The sequence below is a fragment of the Pleurodeles waltl genome, chromosome 9, assembly GCF_031143425.1.
Source record: "Pleurodeles waltl isolate 20211129_DDA chromosome 9, aPleWal1.hap1.20221129, whole genome shotgun sequence".
NCBI classification, from domain to species: domain Eukaryota; kingdom Metazoa; phylum Chordata; class Amphibia; order Caudata; family Salamandridae; genus Pleurodeles; species Pleurodeles waltl.
Genome location: NC_090448.1, coordinates 629,338,838 through 629,365,662, shown reverse-complemented (window position 1 = coordinate 629,365,662; position 26,825 = coordinate 629,338,838). Strand labels below are relative to the sequence as shown.

The 26,825-nt window shown below is 49.9% G+C and overlaps 1 long non-coding RNA gene across 2 annotated transcripts in view; it reads right to left on the bottom strand.

Annotated features, from left to right (window-relative positions):
• The window catches only part of LOC138258686 (uncharacterized), an 89,925-nt gene that overhangs the window by 28,683 nt on the left and 34,417 nt on the right, over window positions 1-26,825 (bottom strand). For both annotated transcript variants that reach the window (XR_011198499.1, XR_011198500.1), the window contains exon 2: window positions 1,637-1,717. This is a non-coding gene — a long non-coding RNA (uncharacterized lncRNA). The remainder of the gene's footprint in view (window positions 1-1,636; window positions 1,718-26,825) is intronic.

The following is a 26,825-nucleotide window of genomic DNA, read 5'->3' as shown; positions in this document are numbered from 1 at the left end:
GCGGCATGCACCGCCGAGCCGGAGATGTGCATCTCCGACCCGGCGGTCCACAAGAGACCACCAGTGGTATAATGAGCCGGCCTACCGCCATGGTTTCCACGGCAGTAGCACCGCCATGAAAACTGGCTACAGTTTCCCTGTCACCGGTAGACGGCTCCCCCACATCCCCAGCAATCACCTTACGCCGCCACACCCCTTAGTCACAGCATCCCCCACCACCCCTAGAGTCACAGCGTGCCCCACACCCCCTCCCCACATACATGCACACCCACCCCTCATACACCCATTCACCTCCACTTCCATTCACACATTCACTCACACTCATCCATTCACTCACACTCATCCATTCACACAAACACATACTCACATGCATTCAGGGACGCATCCACACTAACATGCTCCCACACATACACACTGACATGCAGACACACACTCACTGTAACATTCAAACACGCATTCACTCACATGCATACAACCACGCTTACACCACAACACTCACAGATGCATTCACACATGCATTCATACATACACGCAGACACCACACACTCACACAGAACACCCCCCACCCTCCCACCCACCTCCCCTGTCGGACACCCGACTTACCCTGTCTGGCGAGGAGGTCGTCCGGCAGAGAACGGGAGGAGGTGCTGCTACCGCTGGTAGCACCCTGCCAGCAAGACACCACCAGGACTTCTGTATGGTCAAAATACGGCTGGCGGCGTCCTACTAGCGGGGAGTTGCAGGTAGTAGCACCGCCCAGGCATCTCCGACCGCCAGCATGGCTAATGCCAGATGTCCATCCTAAATGTGGCGGAAATCAGACAGTATCCATAATATGGCGGTCACTTTGAGACCACCAAAGTCATGACGAGGGCCTTAATGTTTATTGAGTGACCTTGCTCCAAAGGCTTTATTTTTAACTGAAACATGGCTCCATGAGAAATCCTCCATGGATATTGCTGTGGCCCATACTCATGGGTACCTGATAAGCAGGCTAGATAGGCCACACACCAGGGGTGGTGGGATCGCCATTATCTATAAGGACACTGTAACGGTGTCCCTGTTACATGGCAGGCGCCGGTGGCGAGGGTTGCCATAGCAACCACAACATACGACTCTGGGAAGTGCCCCGAGGGCACTTCCCAACACAAGGAGCCGGTCTGCGGCGGTGACGACTTCCCGGTGAAGGGGGCAGCGGCTGCAAACAACTGGGATATAATCCCCGACGAATGCAGAGACAGGGAGAGAGAAGAGGAGACAAGGAGCAACGCAGAAAGACAGAGCAGCCCGACGACGGGAAGAAAAGACACAGAGGAGCCGGTCCCTGGGAGCAAAGACAACGTGGTGAAGGAAGAGGACGGTGGTGACAGAGACCGAGGAGAGCAGGAAGGAACGGAGGATTGAAGAGGGGAGCCCAACACCAGAGCCTAGCCACGTCCCTGGAGGGGCATGGCTGTACAATGTACGGTCTTATTTTTATTAAGTATTGTGAATGGGATAAGGGGTGAGCACACTGGCACAAGCATATGAGTGTCCGATAGGAGTGACACCGCGGTAATCCCTCCTCACATCCATGCACACCTCCCTGCCCTGGTAAACCTGGTGGTTGAGAAAAGGACTAAGAAAACACACTTACCTGAAACCTGGTCTTTCTTTCTTTTACCCTCCGTCCTGAGGCAACCCCAATCCCAGCAGGAAGACATTCTAGAAGACGTCCCTAGAATGGAGGAAAACAAAAGAAGAACTGAAAATACTTTAAGTGACTGTAACAACCAACCTATTCCAAAACTATACCTATAAAAGAATAAATCGGATACCCAGTTAACCCTATCCTACCTGAGTCGTTTATCTATCTACTATATAACACCCGTATTGTACTTACAGACACTATTAAATGTTCTTTCCGGCTGCTGACTATCCCTGACTGTGAAAGTATGTTTTTCTCCTTAGCATTGAACCCTACTTTCAAGTTTTCTGGAGTTTAAATCTACCGACCTTCTGGTCCCCACGACCAGTTCATCCAAGCCCTTCCTGAGTTGGTCTTGGATCCAGCTTGTAGTAAAAACAAATTTTACTCTTCTGTGGGATTTTAATATTTATTTGGATGATGCGAGCAAAGCGTCTGCTAAAAGTCTTCTCATGGATCTTGCGGCGCTGGATCTTATTCAGCTAATCAGCAGTCTAACGCATACCAAGCGGCAAACTATTGATCTTGTATTTAGTAATGTCACAGACCTATCACCTCAGACTCCTCTCCCGCTATTATGGTTTATCATTTTTTAATCTCGCTCAAGCTCCCCATTCCCTCCGCTCTCATCCACCTGCCTTTCAATAGGAAAATGGGCAGCGGTTGGCCCAAGCAGAATCTCAGAGAATGTACTACCAGTCTCGAAAATTCCAAAACTAACCTTTGAGATCAAACTACCCGATTATCAGATAAATTTAATGAGTGGCTCTCCAACTCATTGGACACTGTACTTCCGTTATAGACCACTACTAGAGGAGTACGTAATAAAAAAAACGCTTGGTTCACCCCCCAGCTGCTGTAGTTCAAAAAGGAGTGCAAATGCCTGGAAAGAAGGTAGACAAAAACTATGAGAATTTCTCTAAATCCGAATACAGGAATGCGATTAGAAACTTTCACGCAGAAATAAGGTCCACTCAGGCTTCTTATTAGGCATTCAAACTAGAACAGTCATCTAACTCTCCTAAAGAAAATTTTAAAATCTCTAAAGAGATCCTTTAGCCACCCTCACATACTGACCTCATGGAGGCCTCTAAGGAACATAGCAACAATCTTACTTTTTTCTTTCAAAAGAAAATATTAGACATTTAGTCAGCCTTCCCTAACAAGCCTGCTCTGAAAGTCGATCTTGTCAGTCAGGTTATGGCTCAAAATTCAACGGTCTCTCTATCGGCCTTCCCTGTCCTCACTGAAGATTTAGCAACCAGACTTCTACACTTCATAAAATCTGGATACCCACTGGATCCTGCTTGTCCCTACATTCTTGCCCTAGGGTCAGCTATATTTGCCCTGTCCTGACCAACCTCCTTAACACATCCCTTACAACGGGTCAGATCCCCTCGTACTGGAAGTATGCTTTAGTCAAGCCGTTGCTAAAAAAAGCCTCATCTTGATGCAGCTCTTTTCAACAACTACAGGACGATCTCTCTGCTTCCTGCTCTCTGCTCTGTCCAAACTGATTGAAAAACATGTCAATGGACATCTTTCAGGCCTTCTTGAGAACCATGAGATTCTTCATCACATGCAAATGGGCTTCAGACCCTAACATAAAACGAGACTGCCTTGCTTGCAGTTGTGAAAGACGTAAGACGATGTCTTGACCAAGGGGGCTCCTCTGCCATCAGTCTGCAGTAGCGGCACGTGGGCCACGGAAGGGGAAGGGTGGGGAAGGGTGGGGGGGGGGGTTTGAGGCAGGAGGGGGGAGGCGGGAGGGAATATTCTTTACATTTAATTAAAAAATAAATAAAAAAAAAACACTTACCTCCTCTGCCGCTCCTCATTCCTCGACGCTCTTCTGCCTCTGCAGGCACAGGCTCCCGGCCTCCCTTGCGCCAATCCAGACGCTGCTTAGAGCAGCATCGGGATTGGCTGGGAGAACCCAGCAAGGGCGCTCCCAGGCAGACTGGGAGCCTACTGCGCATGTGTGTTTGACCAGCCGGAGATGGCTGGCCAAACACAGATGCGCTGTGAAGGGGAAGTGCTGAGCACTCCCCCAGTGCACGTCACCCCGTGGCTCCACCTCTTTTAAAGAAAACAATAATGAACAGTTTATTATTGTTTTCTTTAAAAGGTTTTACAGTTGCCTTTGCTGGTGGGGGGGAGGTGACGCTCCTCCGCCCAAACGGAGGAGCCACTACTGGCAGTCTGTTAGACCTTATCGCAGCATTTGATACCCTAGACCACACTATTCTGGTACAAAGAATTTCTGAGGCAGGTATCAATGGCCATGCCTTGAATTGGCTTTTCTCTTTTTTGGAGGATCGTACCTTGTAAGTTCTTGATCATGCTTACCTCTCCAACAGTTTTTCCCTCAGTTGTGGAGTGCCTCAGGGATCCTCCCTGAGCCCCACTCTGTTTAATCTCTATACGTTTCTGTTAGCTGAGATTGTAGAACCTTACGGTCTGTTGTTGGTTTCTTACGTCAATGACACTATTTTTTCTCATTTTCCACAAATTCTAATCTGGATCAACCCGACTAACCCCATGTCTTCAGGAGGTAGCCAGATGGATGGCTGACTGCAAACTTAAACTAAATGAAGACAAAACTTGGGGAACTATCTCCTTCATAGGTCTCCGTCACCAGTCCCTGAAGGGCTTAGAAAGCCTACCTCTACCATAAGAAAATATAAAAAGTCTAGGAGTCTGGCTGAACTCCCGTCTTACCATTGACTTCCAATCTAAAAATGCTGTCTGCCACCTGTTTTAGTCTACTAAGGATTCTAAGGAATGCTTTTAAGGTATTTCTGTTTTTAGCCGAAAAGCTCATTGTTCAAGCCCTCATAATCTCGCGCCTGGACTATGGCAATGCTCGTTACTTTAGTTCACCCCAATATGTGGTAAAGAGACTTCAGGTTGTACAGAAAGCTGCTGCGTGTCTGCTCATAAATCTTCCAAGACACCAGTACGCCAAACCCTCCATATCCTCCCTCCAATGGCTCACATTTGAAAAATGCATACATTTTAAAGCCCTCTGCATTATGCATAGAGCTCTGAACAACAGGGGCACTGGCCTCCTTAGGCCTATAGCCTCTCACTACATCCCTCACAGGTCCCTCAGATCCTCGACAGCCTCCCTGATGAAGATCCCACGGGTTAAAAGAGGGAGGTGGGGTGGCAGATCCATGACTTATAAAGCAGTCAAACACTGGAATTCCCTCCCTTTGGAGCTTTGCCAAAACAGTCATGAACTCTCTTTTCGTAGGAATCTGAAAACCTTGTTATGCTGAAAATCTTTAACCCCTGCAGTCCGTTCTGTTTCCGCTTTGGCAATGGAATGCATCTAGGTAGTTATGCTCTTTATAAATCAAAATAAACAAAACTAAACTATTGCTGAAGATTGTTTAGAGCTGCCGGTATTACGATTAGAGGAACCATTATTAGAGCACATCTATTATATTACATATTCAATTTTATAAGGTATTTTCTGCATTATGATATTTGTAATTTTATCCTTCTTTCCTTTTTAATTGTTTTTTGGAATCTTTTATGTTTGACTATGAGAGGTTATATTTCGATATGTCAATAAACTTAAACTAAACTGGAGTGAATGAGATACACGTCTTCTCTGACACTTCAGCTGTGGTACCAGAAACCTAGTGCTGGCTCTTGGTGGGATTATAGACTAGAAGATTAGCTCTGTTGGAAAAGAGGGGAGGATGGCATATGGGAGAATAGAACATAGGTGAGTAGGTGGATATTGAGAGAGGGTGGCAGGGGTGGGGTAGGTAAATGCGTCTTTGGATGATATATGGATTTGAATAACCTGCAAAGTCGGGGCCTCTGCAGAACACAGCCAACAACAGCTTGAGGACGCTCCCCTCAGCCCTGCTCTCCAGATTAGACGTGCGCACTGCAGTCCGCCCGTGGCCCTGGGGGAGCCAGCTTTGCACTGGCAGCCACCACCAGTAGGTTCAGGGCTGAGAGGGGAGAGATAGAAGAAGTTAGTGGGAAGTTTAGAGACTAGCTGCGGGAGAGACTGGCTGCTGCAAAATGACTCCTGGCTACATGTCTGGCTCTCTTTGACTCTCTGCCAGACCCATGGATGCCACTTACCCGTGGTCTCCCCCTCACCGCCAGGCACAGCGACCAAGAATCAGAGGGATGACACCCGACCTAGGGAGTCTGCAATGAGTGGCTGCACCAGTGACTGGACACCATGACAACTGTCCGCTCCAGGAAGTAACGTTCACTTAAAGATAAGCTAACGAAGATGATCATCACTGATCACCCTCAACAGCCAGCCCAGCACTCCCCCACTGAGAAGATAGATGTGGAGAGGCCGGTAACATGCTCCTTCCTCAATGCATTGTTTCCTTCTCTGAAAGACGACTGCACAATTTCAAGTGGTAACTGTATCAGGACCTGCAACTGATTTTAAAGGATCTAGCTGGAATCGGGGACAGAGTTTCAACCTTAGAGGATAACGCATCCGGCAGGGATGAGGGATCCTACAACAAGACGCCATTTTTCTCAAAGAACAGCATGTTGACCTACTGGTTCACATTGAGGATCTCAAAACAGGTCACTGCGCAACAACGCCCATATAGGAGGTGTATCAAGAGCCGCAGAGGGGAACAACAACAGCTCCTATGTTCAAGCCCTCTTTTCTTATATTCTAGGTCCCTCAGACAGCTGTTTATTTGGACAGGGTGCACAGGGTGGGCTTCTCCAAGTCGTCCACCTCGTGCCTGACTAACATCCTGGCATGCATACATGATTTTCGAGTGTAGGAACAGGTAATACACAACGCGGCAGAGCTCCACCCGCTAAACTTTTGAGACCACACATTGGCATTATACCAGGGCCTCTCCAAAAGAAAACAGACTTTCGCCCAGTGCCCTCCTTCCGGGACAAAGGGGTATCCTACTCCTGGGGATACCCGTTCTGCATCATTTTTCTGCAACTGCACCAACTTTGCTCTTTGTCAGCAGCATGTGAACTGTTGGTAATAGACAGGGACACAATCAGAGAGGACAAACCAAGTCCAAACAAATGCAGAACCGCAAAGCACCCCCGCTGGCACAAGCACCCGTCATCCAACAGAGACCTGCGCCTCGAACCGGACACCAAACGCAGGAATGGGAAACAGTGCTAAAGATATTAGCTGGGTATTTAGATACACCAGTGCACACGTGACCTACTACTGTCCTCTTGAAAGATCCAGAGCTCTTGGACATCTATTCTGGATAATGGAGACCTATGCGTAGGGGCCCCCACAGGATTAACTCGGGGTACCAGACAAAGGGGACAGCTACATCGCACCCACTACTCTTACACACACCATGATACACTGCGCATAGTAACACTTAACATGAAGGGCCTGAATAGTCTTGTCAAATGGAAGGCCTTCATTTCCTACCTGGAACACAAGGGGGCAGACAAGTATTTTGCAGGAAACCCATCTTCAGGTGAAAAGACTGGCACAGCCTGAGGTCCTGGGCCTTCCCACACCAACTACACTCCTTTGGGATCAGCAAGAAGGTGGGGATGGCTATCTTTGTCTCCAGATCCTTCAAAGGGCAGATGGAGGACAAGATAGTAGATGTCCGGGTGGGAGAACAAGTATTGGCTCTGGGCACTTTATATGCCCCGAATGACGACCAAGAGCCGTTTATCCGTAAAGCAGTTACTGACACACTGATTTCGAGAGAGAAGCTGGTTCTGCTGGGGGGAGACTTTAACATAGTATTCAGGGAGGACATGGATCATTCAGCACAACGCCAGGGTGTTTCCGGGGAGCATTCGGCCTAGGACTCTCACTGGCTATGAGAAATGGAGTTGCAGGAAGTTGAGCCAGCCGTGTTCTGGAGATTGCACTTTTTACTTCCACACAAATAAAACTTATTCCAGGCTGGATTATTTCTTGGGAACAAGGGAACTCCACAGCTTTATCACCGCCATCGATATGGAAACCTCGATCCCTGTCTGATCTGGCCACGCAACATTTGTGGTTGACCTCGCCTTTCCCCCAGCGGCCCATGCACATCACTCGTGGTACTTGCACAAGACCCTTCTGCGCAGACCTGCGGTGGTTACACAAACTGAACAGGCTATTCAAACCTACTTTATGCTCACTGACACAGCGGACACCTCTGTTGCGGTCCTGTGGGAGGCTTTAAAAGCGGTAGCCCGAGGAGAATTCTTAGCTATTTCCACGTGGATAACAAGCTAAGTTGGAGGAAAGAGACAAGCAACGAATTGGAGAATTAGAATGCATCTATCATCGCACTGGCACCCCCAGGGTGTGGAGACAGCTGGAGGTGACCCGAAAACAATTATCACACCTAGATGTAGGGAGATATTCCACCCTTCGCTTGAAACACTCCTTTTACGTTGGGGCAAGAAGTGTGGGCGACTGCTATGCAATAGACTCTGAGCCCAACGCCACGCTATGACTGTGGAGGCGCTGTCCCAATCAGAAGGCTCAATGCTCTGTACCGATGCCCACATTGTTGCCAATTTTAGGGATTTCTACAGCAAACTCTTCACTGCCCAGCCTTTACCGCTTGCAACCATCAATGGCTACTTAAGGACCACCAACATCACACCTTTACCTCCGTCACAAGCAGATGAGATTGATCAACCCATCTGCACAGAGAAGGAAATAGTGGCTATTGCCTGCTTGCAGCCCCATAGGTCACCAGTACTGGACAGATTCCTGGCAAGATTCTACAAGACCTTTTGCCGCTTGCTGGTATGCGTCCTGGCCAGGGTGTTTAACTCTATAGAGAGATGCGGGACCTACCCCCATCTACGCGAGACGCATCCATCATAGTCATTCCTGAGCCTGGGAAAGACAAACAGAAATGCGAGTCCTACTGGCCGATCTCCCTCCTCATTGTTGATGCTAAGTTACTCACAGGCATCCTAGCAGCTAGATTGAACCCACTGATGGTTGGAATGGTTAACCTGGATCAGTCAGGGTTAATTCCCCAGTGCCAATGCAGTGACAATAAGAAGAGAATGCTTCATATTATAGACAAAACTCAACAATCCGAAAGAGAAATTGTGCTGCTGGCAGTGGATTCCAAAAAGGCCTTTGATCGTGTCTACTGACCTTCCCTAGTTGAAACACTTATTCGCTTCAGAATAGGATCCAGTTTCCGAAATTGGATATTGAGTAACTATAGTCGCCTGAGAGCAACGGTCAGGGTCAACGGACTTACATCGACTCCCTTCCCCATAAACAGAGGAACCCACCAAAGATTCCCGCTGTCACCATTACTGTTTGCACTGTATATGGAGCATTTCGCTGAGCAGGTACATGGTCACCCCCGAATTACAGGGGTCGGCTTCGGGGGAGAGGAACACCCCATCATTCTATATGCAGATGATGTCCTAGTTGCCCTAGATGACCCAGGAACCACCTTACCGGCATTCTTGAAAGAAGCTGAGGCCTTCGGAGCAGCAGCGAGATTCCGATTCAATATCACAAGATCACAAGCATTACATATCTTGTGCTCCCCGCAGACAACAGTGCAGCTCTCTGGCAGGTTTCCTGTCCAGTGTACCACAAATTTGGGAATCCAACTAGCAAAACCAGTAACTGATACTGCATGGGTGAACTACAGAGTCCTCATTAGGCAGATTAAACAAGATCTCACTCAGTGGCACCCATACCCTCTTTCCTGGCTAGGCCAAATTGTGGTGTTGAAAATGACTGCACTTCCAAAGATTCTCTACCCATTTCAAACCTTACCTGCTGCACCTCCGGCTGGTCCGATCAAGACATTACAACAGGAATGGACTTGTTTTATCTGGGTGGACAGACATCCCCGGATGAACAGTGCCCTTAGTTACCGGTCCCCAAAAGAAGGCAGACTGGGCATTCCCAACCTCATAACTTACTATCATGCAGCCCAGCTCCGTTATTTCATTGAATGGTCCAGAGCCAAATCTGAAAAGCCATGGCTTTTCATGGACCAGGCGATTGCCGGCGTACACCTTTGGAAAGTGCATTTTCTTAAACAACCGCAGCGCTTCTAGGGTCTATACTCCTCCTTGGTCACAGAGCCCACGCTTAAGGTCTGGGACTGAGTGGCCATCTCCTTGGGCCTGACTACTTTCCCACCCCCCTTAACGCCCATGCTCAATAATACGGACTTCATGCCGGGACAAGACCGCCAGATCGTTTCGCTGTGGCAGACCAGCTAGTGGCACTCTGTCAGCCACTTATATGATGCCAACGCCATCCGCTCCTTTGAACAATTGAGATGGACTTCAGATTTCCGGAGTCCGAAAGACTCCGCTATCTTTAAGCCACACACTGGGCCACACATTCGGCAATAGAGCAATATGATTTTCTAACAGTAGCTTCTCCGGAAGTCATGGACAAAGGAATGATATTAGATCTCTATACCATCCTTCTTCAAGCCCCCTGAATCCCAGATCCTTGGGGCAATGCCACTGGGAGCATGAATTGGGTAGACTATTGACCTCTAAAGAATGGGGGAGATGAAGGAGATCTATTATAGAGCTCAACATAATGTGAGTAACTCAGTGAGTACAGAAACAGCAGTCAAATTTACCACCTATTGGTATCGGACACCCCCCACCTACAGAAATGCTACTCCACACACCCAGCTGACTGCTGGCGGCAATGCGGATTGTGGGGTACACAACTCTGGGATTGTCCCAAGCTCTCCCAGTTCTGGGACAAGGTGCTACAGGATATAGAAACTCATCTCAAAACTCAGATACCCAGATACCCAGGTTTCCAGCCTACAAAATCCTCAGCCTTCCCAACCCCCTCACATTCCCACTTAAATCTCGTAGAGGCGAACAAATCAGCCTTGCACTGGGAGTGTCATCAAACAATATTAGCCCACTGGGGCACCACAACAGTTCCCACACACCGGGCTTGGCTCCACAGTCTCTGGCACATGCTGGGAATGGAAAAACTATCTCTGGCCCCATCAATCCAGGGTGACTCCTATAGTGAGCTATGGAAGCAGTACATCACACTTTTATCCCAGGAATTCGGTGAACTGACCTGTCCTAAATAGTTAAGACTGTTGCATCTTCTGGAGCGCCCCAGTTCGATTTCCAGTAACCCAAAATGAATTGAGTGTGTAGATCACCCGACCTCTTTTCTAAACTTATTAAATAGTGTCCGTTGGGGGGAGGGTTAAAAGGAGGGAGAGGGAATTAACAGTTTCACTACAAGTTTTACTGACCCTAATGTTTTCTTGTTTGCTATGTATACTTGTTATTGTTGCTTCATGCAACCAATATAATAAAAAGATTTGAACTACAATAGTAAAGATCTTTGTACAGTAGAGTGAGGCTTGCAGTCAACGACAGCCTGCAGTGTATTACAAGGCTGGTCTTCACCAGAGAACTATGTGGTGTTTCCTTGTACTCAGCTTCGTAGCTTTCTGGAGTAAATTGGTCTCTTGAACTACGGCCCGGATCATGCAAATGAGTTGTTCTCAAAATGATCAGATGAAGCATGCCACATGTCAAACTGATCTGATGTAATTTATTTATTACATGCAGAGTTGCCTTTGAAGTGCTGATTTTTACTCTTTTCTCCACTGTTCTATTTTATCCCAGAGCGCTGCTGGAGTTAAAAAAAATATTAGGATTGTGATTTTTTGTTTTTCTAACCTGCAATGGGTGTCAGAGCAGGTCATATTTGCATTACAAATTGTGCAGATATGGATATGGAGTCTGAAGGGCTATCTACCAATCAAAATAAATTATCAAAGTAATTTTCTTTATCCAACCCGCAAAAATGCCGCACGGATGGAAGGCGGAGACGAAAAATGACACACAGCATGATTTGCGTCAAAAATTAACATGTGGGTCAGGGGAGGCGTATAAATGGGGCGAACACACCAGTACTTAAGGAAAACATCCAGAAGCAACATGAGAGCTCCAAAAGGAAGACACGGAGGTGCTATTCATCCAGCATGCACGAAGACGGAGAGGACTGGACCAACAGCAGCAGCTTCCACCACACCAGCAGGGACCCCAAAGGCAACACAGAAGACAGGAGAGGATATTCCGGACCAGGAGAACCCTTCAGGGCCTCTGGGAACATGATATCATCCAGAGGTACAGACTGAACTGGCAAGCCATACAGCAGCTGCTGCGCAACATTGAGCCACAGTTGGCACCCAGCTTGCAGACACCCCACATCATTCCACCAGAGACCAAGCTGCTAGCTGTCCTCCACATATTGACAAGTGGCTCTTTTCAGACCAATGGTGCCGGGATATCACATTCCTCATTCCCTGTCTTCCTACCTAAGGTACTGGATGCCATCATCTCCCTCACACCCGCCACATCAGCTTCCCCAACACACAGCTGAAGCAGCAGGAGACCAAACAGGGCTTCTACCAAATCAACGGCTTCCCACACATGCTTGGTGCCATTGACTGCACACATGTACGGATTGTGCCACCTGCTGCAACCGAGCATCTATACCACAACAGGAAGCGCACACACTCCATCAATGTGCAGGCCATTGTGGATCACCGGGGGTTGATCATCTACATCGTGGCAAAGTATCCTGGGAGTGTACATGATTAATTCATCTTCCGCCACTGCACCATCAATCAACACTTCCAGGATGGACGATATGGAAATGGCCTACTTGTTGGTAAGTATAGAAACCCAGTAATTTACACACAGCACAGCAACCCTGTAGGACATACAACACATACACCACTACATGGACTCGTGGTCAGGAAGACACTGAGGTTGTGACACTGGTAGTCATGTTTGATATCCTGACCCAATCGGATACACACCTATGGACAAATGACAGATGCAAATAACAACAGATGCCACTCCAGAGCCACAAGGGACCAATTTAAAACCACACAGTGACAATGACATGGCCTTAACTGGCAGCACAACTTGGAAGATGAATCTTACAATATCACATCAATAACACTCAATCACACACCCTTCCAAGTAATACATACTGTGTAAGGGGTGTGCAATGTGGTTCGCTGCAGGTCAAACCCAATGAGACACATAGCATGATGATACCGACTCTAATGAAGGTGACATGGAATCATTGAGGCAGTACCAACATCTCACATCACTCCTGGGGTGACATTGCCCGCCAGCAATAAGGAAGTGGACTGTGCTAAGAACACATATTGATGTGGCATTTTTGCAAAGTGCACATTGCTACACATACGGATTGAGACAATTACACATATACACAAAAGATGTACAGGCATATGGATCTTCTGACACAAACCTTCACCCCCACAACCAAGTTAGCCAGCTTACCTGGACCAGGTCCAGTAGTGTAGGTACACGTTTGCACATGAGCCATCTCGGTGAGGACACAAAAATAGGTTTGCATTGAACTTGTCACACATGGGATATTTGTGCATTGTCAATTGTCAACACATCAGTGCTGCAAACTTATGGAGATGTGTTGTACATTGTCACCATGCTATTACATATGTTGAATTGGATGGGATGTTCAGGCCACATAGTGTAACCGTGTTACCACCACAGTGGAATCCATTCTTTGTGTGGAAGTATCATGTCACCTCCAGTGATGACACATGGACACTTCTTTCACATGACATAATGCATGGGAGATACACAATGTACTGCAAGTTTACAAATATACTGCTGATCTCCAGTCAATCAGCCAAACACCAGTTTAGATAAAGAAACAACCCAATGTTGATAGAACATCCTAGAAGTCGAGGATCCCACACAATAACACAAACACAGATGAGTCACAGACGACACAAGATAACAACTGCCATGCCAAGTTATAATCAAGGTGCAAGCAACATCCAAATATTTACACTCATTTTCTCTTTAAGCTGATCAGGGGAATGGGATCCAGCCATTGATAATGACCCCATTTGCAAACCCAAGCACTGCGGCAGAGCGTGCCTATAATGAGGTACATCGAAGGACACGCACCATAGTAGAGAGGACTTTTGGCATCCTGAAGTCAAGATTCAGGTGCCTGGACATCACCGGAGTCAGCCTCCTATACTCCCCTGAAATGGTGTGCAAGATCATTTTGACCTCTGCCATCCTGCACAACATTTGTGTAAGGAGGAACATTCCCCTCTACGAACCAGACCCACAAATGCCTGAAGAGGAGCAAGAGGAGGATGGTGTTCGGCAACATGAGGGGGACCATCCAAACATTGCAGCAGGATTGCGTCGGAGACAACACATTGTACAAACTGTCTTTTAACTATAGTCAGCATCACCACTTTCTTACCATATGTCATTAAACACCTCACTTCATCACTCAATCATGGTCTTTGTAATTATTTATGCATCACATGATCCAGCAGGAGGTGTCCCACAATAGCAGGAGACTGTGTGGGATAAAAAAGATCCTGCGGAGGGCAGACTTGTAACTGTTGGACCCTCAGTCATTATTCCCTCCCTTACCTCCTCTTTCCTGGTTCTTATATTTAGTGGGTTTAGGGGGCTTAGTGTTAGGTTAGAATAGGCTGTTAGTTTAGTTAGTGTAATTGGGTTGGGGGTGGACGGTGGAGGATATGATATTTTTACATGTGTTTTTCTTTGTGGGTGGGTGGGTGGATGATGATGGGGTTTTTGTGTACAAAAAAATAAGAAAATACAAAAAAATATATAATTGTTTAGGATAAGATAGTATGTGTTTATGTTAGTATATGTTGTCCTCCATGTGTCCCGTCATATAAGGGGGGATGGGGGATTGATGTTTAGAGTGCTTAGTTAAATGTGATAAGTAAGTTTAGCTTAGGGTAGTTAGGGCCAGTTGTGGGTAATGTGTAGTTAGGATAGGTTAGGTTAGTTAAAGTGTTTCCTCTAGTTTTACTATCCTTTTTTCATGGGTGAACAGTGTCAGTTTAGTGTTTGCATTTGTGTTCCATCCTGCATCCAAATCCCAATTGAGCCGTCACATTGGCAGCTACACCAAAGCTACTTCTCTCTGCATCTGCCATCCATTGCACCCAACACTCAAGGTTACTATGGTTCCCAATGTCTTGTTAAGTTTGGATGTATGTTTTCAATCTGTCATACTTTGAGACCAGATTTGGAATCTTGGGCACTGTGGTACGTCTGCCTGCAGCCTGATGTTCATGTGAACCCTGATAAGGTGAGTGATGGTATAATCTTATGTAGTATAGTATACATAACTCACACCTATCATTTCTTACATTGTACTGCCAGGTATATTTGTCCATACACTCATACACATCCATTCCTGCTGTATGGTGTGTGTGTGTGATGACATTTTAGAGTCAGATGTCACATACCTAAAGATTGTCTAGACATTTTTTTTAACACATTGAACTTCTGCTTAAACATCCCTTGACAGACTTATTCTGTCCAACACAGCATTATACTGTTATTTTTCTATTTACTTTAGAAATAACCCTCAGGAAGGGCAGATGATGGTACAATCCAGACCCTAGTGCACAGTTATCAGCCCACAATCTTTCAAGGCAGCTGTATTGACATTCTATGGCCACTGACATGTGACATACATCACTAATCTCCCACACGGTTGATGTGTCAAATTACACAGAGACAAAGTGGTTGTGTAAGTGCTATTTATTTTAAAGTGTTGTAGTGCAATATTTACATAGTCCAGGATTGAGAGTCCATTAGTGTGACGCATTCTATTGTGATACTACACAAGTGCAAAGGGACATGTCATTGGACATGCTGGGGTGAAGTGTCATACAGTGCAGAGGAACATGAATTGCCAATGAGGTAGTGAGAGACAATCACAGAGCATAGTGTCAAGGTAAACAGTGGGCTGGAGAACAGTGCATGTGAGCAGCTGTTGTAAGACTGGCATGTTAAGAAGCACAGGACCTTGGATATAAGTGCCCATTTGGCATGGACTTGTGCTACCGGGTACTCTTACGGGTGAAGGTGATCTGTTCCACGTCTTCATCTTCTGACGTGTGTGTCGTTTCCTCTGCCCTTGGTGGTGGTGGGTTTGAAGGGGCAACACACACTTCAGTGTTTGAAGACGTGGAGTCAGAAATCCCGGTAGCTGCCAACTGTGGGGCTATTAAGGGCAGTACTGCAGCAAGGAGGAGCTGCTGGTTCTTAAGTATAGCAGCTACATCACTGTAGTAGGTAGCCAGGTCGGCCCTCAGGGGGTCAATATTGCATTTGTGCACGCAGTGAAAGGTTTGGTGTGCGAGGTGTTGTGGCAACTCCCTTACTGTGCTGATTTCCTTCATACTTTGTTGAAGTTCTTGCAAGATAGATGTTCGCCCCTGCATGGCGGCTGCCTGTTCTGCAGATGAAATCATGCATGCACGAACGCACCCCCTCTAGGCTGGCTGCCATATTTTGCATCCCCGCCCGCACCTCCTTGGCCAGCTCCCGCTGTACTCCAATTACAGTCGTCTCAAAGCTGGTGCCAGTGTTGTCAGAGTCCTCAGCTGGGTTGGAGCTGGCAGGTCGTGCAATTGGAGTGGTGGGTGGGTCCTCTGTGATGGCTGCTATTTCTGTGCTCCTCCTTGTGACTGAAGGTGGGGTCTGGAGGGTTCCAAGGACATCTTGGAGGGTCTAATGGCTGATGTTTGTCAGCTCGTCATCCATGTCATCAGGGAAGTCCAGGACAGGCATATCCCCAGGAGAGCCATCGTCCTCAGCAATGAGATATTGTACAATTAGTGTGTCTGTGTTGTGGCATTTGTAATGTGACGTGCCTGACTTCCTATTAGTTGCACATTGTGATCTTACTTACTGTTCATTGTTAGTGTCATTGATATTAGCATTCTCCCAGGCCTATGCCCCACCTCCATGTCACATGTAGTGCGGGCAGTTTCGGGAAATGTCAGCGTCACATCCTCTAGGTGTAGGTTCTGCCCAAATTGTATGTTGCCACCTTATTGTCCTACCCGACCCTCTGTCTACTTCCATTATCATGGTTTGGCCTTGCACTGGCTGTGGGTGTTCTTATGGCACTTGCACCACACTTAGGGGGTCATTCTGACCTCGGCGGTAAAAGGCACTTAACGCCGGTCAGAAGACCGCCATAACACCGCCGCGGCCGCGGAAAACCACCACGGTCTTTCTGACCCGCAACAGGCAAACCGCCAAAAACCCGACATCCACAAAAGTCCGCCACAGCAACGGCCAGCGAAAAACTGGCGATGACCATACCACCACCGTCACGCCAACAGAAATAAGCCCATTCCATTCCGACCCACGAATCCACGCGGCGGTCTTTCAACCGCGGCGGTGTGTACCGCCAATGGAATACACACACAGCTCCAAAACACTGCCACATTGGTCATTTTGAAACACACACACCTGATACACATACAAACACCACTCCCACACACCTAACACAATATAAAACACACACCCACATCACCCACAAACCCCTATGACCACCATTTATTGACTAAGGCCAGAGAGAGACACCACCAGCTAGTACAGAGCATTCACAGGCACATAACACCATCACTCACACAACATCCAAGCACAATACACCACACACACCACCACACTCATCACCACAAACGCCACCCCACACCTCATCCACACCACCCCATGGCACCCCAACGACACCCCAGGTTTTAAGACGCTGAACTCAGGGTCATGGTGGAGGAAATAGTTCGGGTAGAGCCCCAGCTCTTCGGGACACAGGTGCAGAACACCACCATTGCCAGGAAGATGGAGCTATGGCAAAGAATAGTGGACAGGGTCAACGCTGTGGGTCAGCATCCACGAAATCGGGACGACATCAGGAAGCGGTGGAACGACCTACGGGGGAAGGTGCGTTCCATGGTATCGAGACACAACATCGCAGTGCAGAAGACTGGCGGCGGACCCCCACCTCAACCCCCAGAATTTACAACATGGGAGGAACAGGTCTTGGCGATCCTGCATCCTGAGGGCCTCGCAGGAGTAGGCGGAGGAATGGACTCTGGTAAGACTAATCTCAACTACTTCATCCCCCCCCACCCCCCGGCATGCCAAATCATACCCCCACCCCCATCACACATCCTCCTTGCTAATGTCTCACCATCACAACCCACCCATCCCAACACCAAGCCCTGCATGCGACCACAAAGCATGGACACCCATCACCTAAGCATGCCCACTGCACATACCCATCCCCCCCCAAACCACCCTCACAACAGCCCCCACAAGGGAATGCCAGCACTGGGGTACACGGGCACCCACCCATTGCACGCTATGGCACACACAAAAGCAATAACCATACTCTTATACCCCTGCAGGACCCGAACGCCACGACACCGCCCAGGAGGGTCCAGAAATGTCCATGCCACCCCCAGAAGAGGCCCACAGTGATGACAGCAGCTCTGTCTCCCTGGACCCAGATGACCAGCCCAGCCCATCGGGGACCTCTGGACAGTCGGTTCCCCTCAGACAGCCACAGGCCACAGCAGACCTACCCCCCTCTGGGAACACCAGCACAGCACCCACCCAGCGGGCCCATGCCTCTGTCTCCAGGACACGTCAATCAGCGGTGTGTCCACCACTACAGGGCACCCAGGTTAACCCACCACCCCAACAACAGGGACCTGGGGGGCAGTGGTAGTGGGCACACGGTCCAGGGGACAGAGGCCCAGGGAAACAGGGGAACTGGGAGGGCTGCTGTGCGACAGGGGTGGGGGGGGGGGACAGGCCCAGGGAACCCACTCTCCACGAGGCCCTATCCTCCATCATGGGAGCATACCACCGCTCCCATGAGACGATGGCGACGGTCCTGGCCAGGTTCCAGGAGATCCAGGTACTGCAGGAGGAACAGTTTATGGGGTTCAGGGAAGAACTCAGAAACATCAGTTCCGCAATGGGCACCATCGTTGTGACTCTCAATCAGATTGTCAGCACATTGCGGGACCATGTGGCACCACAAAGGGCCCCTGTCACTAGCATGGACCAAGAACAGGCTACCACCTCCGCCGGCGCTAGTGGACAGGAGGCCCCGACACAAGAACAACAGGCCACCAGAACCCCACCCACTGCAGAAGGAGAACCACCCCGCAAGCGGGGCCTGAGGTCTAGGAAGAAGACAGAGTAGGATGCCAAGACCCCCGCCAGGAAAGGATACCCCCTGATTGTCATCCCACTGTCCCACATTGTCACCCTGTCCAACCTTAAACTGCCCCTGCTCCACCTTCCACAGGCATATGGACAATGCACCTGTGAGACTGAAAATCTGGACTCTGCCATGGACATTCCTCCACCATCACCCATCACCGAATTGCAACCATTTCCCAAAATTTAACACTTTAATAAACACACTTATTGCACAAAAATAATCTGGAGTCTGCCTGTATTTTTGAACAAATGTATTACACAGAACCGTGCCTAAATGTCCAGTTTCATTGTGATGACAACATACCACTGTCACACAGCTGTAGTCCATGGGGAAACAAAGCAGAGGTCACGGAGTGGGGCCCACATCTCTGAAATTGGAAGGGAAAGTCACAACTCAGTCAACATACACTGGGGGGAAACTCAGACAGTAGAGAGGCAGGAGACTTTAAGTAAATGTAAAATGCCGGTGTTGATTCTTACCTGTATGTCATTGAAAATACTGCTGTATTACTGTGTCCCTGTTGTCTGTGTCGTCCTCTTCGTCTTCCTCCTCTTCACTCTCCGCAGGCTCCACAGCTGCCACAACACCACCATCTGGACCATCCTCCTGCAGGAAAGGCACCTGGCGTCGCAAAGCCAGGTTGTGAAGCATACAGCAGGCCATGATGATATGGCACACCTTCTTTGGTGAGTACATTAGGGATCCACCTGTCATATGGAGGCACCTAAACCTGGCCTTCAGGAGGCCAAAGGTCCGCTCGATCACCCTCCTAGTACGCCAATGGGCCTCATTGTACCGTTCCTCTGCCCTTGTCCTGGGATTCCTCACTGGGGTCAGTAGCCAGGACAGGTTGGGGTAACCAGAGTCACCAATTAGCCACACACGGTGTCTCTGAAGTAGTTCCATCACGTAAGGGATGCTGCTATTTCGCATGATGTACGCGTCATGCACTGACCCAGGGAACTTGGCATTTACATTGCAGATGTACTGGTCAGCCAAACAGACCACCTGGACATTCATGGAATGATAACTTTTTCTGTTCCTGTACACCTGTTCACTCGTGCTGGGGGGGACCAAAGCAACATGTGTCCCATCAATTGCACCAATGATGTTGGGAATATGTCCAAGCGCATAGAAATCACCCTTCACTGTAGCCAAATCCCCCACCTCAGGGAAAACAATGTAGCTCCGCATGTATTTCAGCAGGGCAGACAACACTCTGGACAACACCTTGGAAAACATAGGCTGAGACATCCCTGATGAAATGGCCACTGTTGTTTGAAATGACCCACTTGCCAAAAAAATGGAGTACTGACAGCACCTGCACTAGAGGGGGGATCCCTGTGGGTTGGCAGATGAGTAACATCAGGTCTGGCTCCAGCTGGGCACACAGTTCATGTATAGTGGCTCTGTCAAGCCTGTATGTCAGTATGACATGTCTTTCTTCCATTGTCGACAGATCCACCAGCGGTCTGTACACGGGAAGATTCCTCCATCTCCTCGCAAGTCCCAGTGGACGGTGCCTAGGAAGGACAACATGGAGCACAGAGTCAATCAACCCACAGGTACGTTCCCACAGCTTGCACAGTAAACTATTCTCAATGCATTGAATGGCTTGTATGAGTGTTGATGCAAGGCCTAGGTATGTGTGACGCAGTAGAAATTAAGATATGGGGGCCCTTGAAATGGCGGCTGCCTGACCTGTGAAGTGCGACAGTGGGATGTGAGGTCAATGCGCTGGCGTGGCACAACGTGGCGGTAGGCGGTCGAAGACCGCGGCGCAAAGCCGCATTGGTTAACATTGAACCCTATGGGATGTGCGCCGGCGGTCGCGGTACGCACCGCTGCGGGCGTGACCGCCATTTTCTATCTGCTTAATCACTCGATACCTGATCATCCACAGGAGAGGACCTATACTGCAAGTGCTGCTGTGACCTCGGTCTGGAAGAGACAATGGCTGCTGCGACTGGGGAAAGGGCCCCTGCCTTCACTTCTGAAGAATTGGAGAAACTCGTGGATGGGGTCCTCCCCCAGTATGCGCTACTCTACGGTCCTCCAGACCAACAGGTAAGTACACTGGGACCATGCTTTGTGGCCAATGCCTGGGTTGAGTGGGGTGAATGAAAGATGGTGGGGAGGGGAGCGAATGAGGCATGCAACAAACGAAAGATGAGAGCATGTGCCACATGGCAAGGGTGGGGATGGGGGGCCACTCACATCGAGCATGCAGAAGGTGATGTTTGTTTTTTTTCTCCCCCTGCACATGTCACATAGGTCAGCGCCCATCAGAAAATCGACATTTGGCGTGCCATCGCCAAGGACGTCCGGACCCTGGGGGTCCACAACAGACAGGGCACCCACTGCCGGAAGAGGTGGGAGGACATCCGCCGCGGGAGCAGGAAGACCGCGGAGGCTCTGCTGGGGATGGCCTCCCAACGTAGGAGGGGTGCCAGTCTTACTTTGACCCCCCTGATGTCCCGGATCCTGGCGGTGGCCTACCCCGATTTGGATGGGCGCGTGAGGACATCACAGCAGACACAAGGGGGTGAGTACAAGCACATTCTGCTGATTTTGCGCACATTGGAGGTGTCTGGGTGGGGGAGGAGGGCTGTGGGTATCCCTAGGCCAGGGCGTTTTCTGTAGGCTAGGCCCCTCCGTTAGGCATGGCCCTGTACCCCCGCCCCCCACCTCTGTAGGTTGCCTAGTACAGCTAATCATGGCCCTGTGTCACCTATGTGTGGAGTTGTCGTCCATAGGCTTGCAGGCCATGTCCCACGGATTGAGTAGTGTACCCCAAGTGCGCGGCATAGTGCAGGGGGCTTCTGTGTCTGTCTTCTCCGCCAACGGTGTCGCCAATACATGCACTCAACATGTCTTTGTTTCTCCACCCCCCCCCACCTTTTTTTGTGGTCTTCCTGTTCATGTGTGCATTAGCATCATCAGGCGGAGGAGAAGTGGCATCGGAGCACGAGGGAGCTGCATCTCACATGGCCATGGAGGGCCATGCAACTGACTCTGATTTCACCAGTGAGACGGAGGGCGAGGGGAGCTCCACAGCGGGGACACGTGGTGACACCAGCGACACAGACACGTCCTCGGAAGGGAGCTCCCTTGTGGTGGGGGCAACATCCGTGCCCACCGCAACAACAGGTACAGCCGCCACCCAGCGCGCCAGCTCCGCCCTCCCAGCAGCCCCTCAGCCTTCACCCCGTGCCCGCTCACCCAGGAAGGTGGGCATCTCCTTCGCCCCAGGCACCTCAGGCCCTGCCCCAGTTACCCCTGCTGCCCTCAGTGAGGAGGTCATTGACCTCCTGAGGACCATCATTGTTGGGCAGTCTACCCTTTTGAATGCCATCCAGGGTGTAGAAAGGGAGGTGCACCGGAGTAATGCATACCTGGAGGGCATTCATTCGGGTCAGGCTGCCCATCAGCGATCGTTCAACGCTCTGGCCTCAGCACTGACGGCAGCCATTGTCCCGGTCTCCTGCCTCCCTCCTCCAACTTCCTCAACCCAGTCCCACTCCCCTGTACCTCTGCCTATCCCAGACACACCATCAGACCAGCCTGCACACACCTCAACAACCAAGGGAAGATCATCCAGACATAAGCACCACACATCACACAAGCATTCACCCAAGCAACATCCACATGCAGACATGCCAACAGCCACTGCCTCCTCTGTGTCCCCCTCCTCTTCGTCTCCCTCCTCCCTCCCTGTGACGTCTCCACTCACACTTGCATGCACAACATCTTCAGCCACTACGTCCATCACCAGCACACCCACCAGAACACTCCGCACACGTGCAGTCACCACCCCCACTACCATTTACACGTCCCCTGTGTCCTCTCCCAGTGTGTCTGTCGCCCCCTCTTCCAAACCACACAAACGCAGGCAGCCACCCACCCAAAAGCCACCCACCTCACGACAGCCTCCAGCACAAGCACCTGCACCCAAAGACACCAGACTTCACTCTCCTACAACCACATCCTCTTCCTCCACTCCCATACCCACTACAACTACCCGTCCGTCTTACTAAATTGCTTTTCCTTTCCAACCTTGACCTATTTCCATCAACTGACCCACCCCCTCCATCTCATAAGGCTCCAATCAGCACCTCAGCCACCACAAAACCTGGACCTACAAAAACAATAGTCCAAGGATTTTGGAGTCCACCACCTTCAAGCCCAGCTACTTCGGGTAGGAGTAAAGAGACGGCCTGCCCACCCCCTGCAAAAAAAAGCCAAGAAAGCCAGTGCCCGGCGCGAGAGGCCAAAGACAGCAGGCTCCAAAAGCACTACCCTGGCACCGTCAGGGAGTGGGGTGCCACCTGGCACACCGGCAAAGGGAGGAAAGGGCCACAGACGAGCAGGGAAGGGTGGCAAGGGCAGCACGCACTACAAGTCCGGCAGCAGGCGAGCTGCCCAGGAGGGCCCCGCCAGCCACAGCCCAGCTGCCCAGGAGGGCCCCACCAGCCCCAGCCCAGCTGCCCAGGAGGGCCCCGCCAGCCCCAGCCCAGCTGCCCAGGAGGGCCCCGCCAGCCCCAGCCCAGCTGCCCAGGAGGGCCCCACCAGCCCCAGCCCAGCCACCCAGGAGGGCCCGCCAGCCCCAGCCCAGCTGCCCAGGAGGGCCCCACCAGCCCCAGTCCAGCTGCCCAGGAGGGCCCCACCAGCCCCAGCCCAGCTGCCCAGGAGGGCCCCGCCAGCCACAGCCCAGCTGGCCAATGAAGGAGCGCCAGCCACAGCCCAGCTGGGCAATGAAGGAGCGCCAACTCAAGCAACGCTGAACATGGCAAGGACTGCCAAGGCAAGCACCGCTGAACAGGGCACCGCCATCTCAAAAACCGCTGAACAGGGCACCGCCATCTCAAGCACCGCTGAACTGGGCCCTTCAAGACAAGAACCGCTGAACAGGGCACCGCCATCTCAAGAACCGCTGAACAGGGCACCGCCATCTCAAGCACCGCTCCGCTGGGCCCTTCATCTCAAGCACCGCTCCGCTGGGCACTGCCGTCTCAAGCACCGCAAGCCCATTGGTAGAAGGGGCAGGCCCGCATCTGTGTTGTGCAGGGCTGCACGAAGCACTCTGGGCACCATGCCTCCTCCTGAACCAGTGGAGTCTGTAATCCACTTGTGAGACTGTGGGTTTGCACTCCCCAGGATGGCACAGTGGGCAACCCGCCCACTGTAGAGACTTGTGAGGCTGTGGCTTTGCACTCCCCAGGATGGCACAGTGGGCAATCCACCCACTGTAGAGACTTGTGAGACTGTGGCTTTGCACTCCACAGGATGGCACAGTGGGCAATCCACCCACTGTAGAGACTTGTGAGACTGTGGCTTTGCACTCCCCAGGATTGAACAGTGGCCAGGGAGGCCCCTCATGGATCTGGCGTTGTGGACTCATCTGGCTGAGGTGCCCCCTCTTCCCTTCCCCAAGAGGTGCCTGTAATTTTGCTATCTGATGCCCCTGCAGTGTTCTCTCCATTGGAGCTGGGTGTCCTGTGTGGGCTTTGCCCATGTGTTTAGGCCCATTGGCCCACAAACAATGGCTGATACCCAATTTGGACTGGACAATTTACATATGTATATATAGTTTATAGATGTTTAATATATATTTTTACTTAGCAGTACAATATACTTCAAATTTCATGATCATTTATTTTTGTCTTTGCATTCTTCCGGGGGGTTTGGGGGTGTCACTCTGAGTTGTTGCTCTGCATTGATGTGTATGTAGTTGTGGGTGAGGGTGGGTGTGTCGCGTATGTGTGTCCCCGTAATTTTTTGCCTCCCCCCTCCCCTGTGTCGTACGTGCAGTACTCACCATTGTCTTCTGCGCCGGCGTTCGTGCTCCTGGTAGAGGAGCAGGAAGACAATAGCTGGTAGGATGTGTAGTTCGGGTTCCATGCTGTCCAGATTCCTCGTGGAGTGTGTAGAGGTGAGCGTTTTCCGTTCGTAATGTCTGTTTCTGCCGTGTTTTTATCAGCGGGGCTACCGCCCCGGAAAAGGTGGCGGATTGGTGGGTTGTGATAGGGTGGGCGGTACATTGTCTCCCGCCTGTCTGTTGGCGGTGACCGCCGCGCTGTTTGTTTGTCCCACCGTGTCGGTCGGAGTGTTAAAATGGCGGTCTCTGTTGGCGGTTTCCGCCAGGGTCAGAATTCCATTTTTTTTACTGCCTGCCTGTTGGCGGGTTGGCTGCCGCTTTAACACCGACCGCCAGGGTTGGAATGACCCCCTTAATCTGGAACTGACCCAGTCTCTGATATTTCACATCCACCTATATGTTGCTGAGACCTAGCATATACAATGTATTGCATTGGCATGGCACGATACAGGTGTCAGCATTGGTAGTGTGTACTGCTGATGTTGGGAAATGTGTGCTACATTGGATTGCAATGATGGTCCTAGCAGTGTTCCATTTCCTCTTATAACTGTGCAGGTGTGTTTGCCTTCCTACACACACACATGCCCTCCCCCTCAATGCAGTTGTCTTTGCACTATGACACTTGAGATGTTGCATGTTGACATTGCAATTATTGTGACCCAGGTACAGGGTAGACCCAGACATATGCAGCATGGGTATGACATTACTGCTGTGTACCTCATAATGTTAAATACAATACCTGATGTTTGTTGCACCTATGGACATGGGCATTTGACAGGATTTGCACATTTATATTCATTACAGGGGATTGATAACGTTGTTATCCTGACCCCTCTAATTTGAGTGTGTTTGATCCATGGGCACATAACAGCCATTTGCTACTTGACCTGCACACACAGCAGAGGTGGTCGTGGCAACTGTTGCCAATGGTAAACACCACTTGCGGATATGGCCCGAGACTGCAAATTGAGGCTTAGTTCATGTAGCAACAATTCCAGCTGTTGTGTGACAGCAGGCCAGTTTTACGTTGTACCCTACCCTCCTGAACTGGCTTTGCTTTTCAAACAGCCTTGGCATGGCAGAGTACCCCCATGCAAAGGTTGTTGGTGTAGTGTTTTGCTGTGCCTCAGGTTTCCCCTGCACAGCCCATGCCCCGTGCTGTGCCCCTTTGCCTTTTCCACTACCTGATTATCATGGCTTACATTAATTGTGTAGTGCGCGTATGTCCCCCACCGGCTGCAGTTTACAATTAGGCATTTTAGTTCCCCATGACACTTACCCTGCATCTGTGTTGTTTCCTGGTAGTCTGCGCTGTCCTGTCTTTTAATCCGTGTGACTATCTCCTCAGGGATGACGGCTGCCACCATCTCCTCCATGTGGTACAGGGCCTCCTGCGGTGCTGGACTCCCACCTCCAATCTGCAATGCTGCCATCCTGTTCCTGGCCATCTTTTCGTTGGTCCTGCGCTTGCAGACATGCCAGCGTTTCTTACACTCAGTGACTGTTCTCCGTACTTCTGCCACACTGTTGATCTTAACGACAATTTGTTGCCAAATTGCCTCTCTCCTACCAATTGGCAATTATGAGGTGACAAAAAGTTGGTGCTGGTGTTCAGTCACCTCTTTCACCAGTATTTCATGCTCCTCTGCACTGAACCGACACTTCCTTTTCTTCTTCTCCCTCTCCTGGATCTTGTGTGGGTCCTCCTGGCTGGTTCCTGGTAGGTTGTCATCTTCCTGGGGTCTCCCATAGCTTCTGGAATCCATTTTGGGGCTCCTTTATACATTTTGCAGTGTTTGCGCTGCTTTTTGACGCTATTGTTTCAAAAAATGGCGCGTATCCAGTTTGCAACGTCGTAATCCGGATTAAAGTCATTTTCGCCGCATTAACGTTGTTTTTCTTTACAACGTGGCGCATTGGTTTGAGTAAAAAAAAAAAATTCTAACCAGTGGTTTGCGCTGCCATGCGTCAAAGTATAAATTTGACACCCAGGTGGCACAATGAAATGGCGTTAAAATTTTTGAAGCAAAGCTGCGTTGCCGCAGTTTTGCGTCAAAAAGTATAAATATGGGCCTTAATGTTCTATTCAAGACTCTAAAATTAAGTGCTAAGAACTATAAAAACAAATATCTAAGAATCCAATTTAGCTCACAATTAACATGGCTGAATTG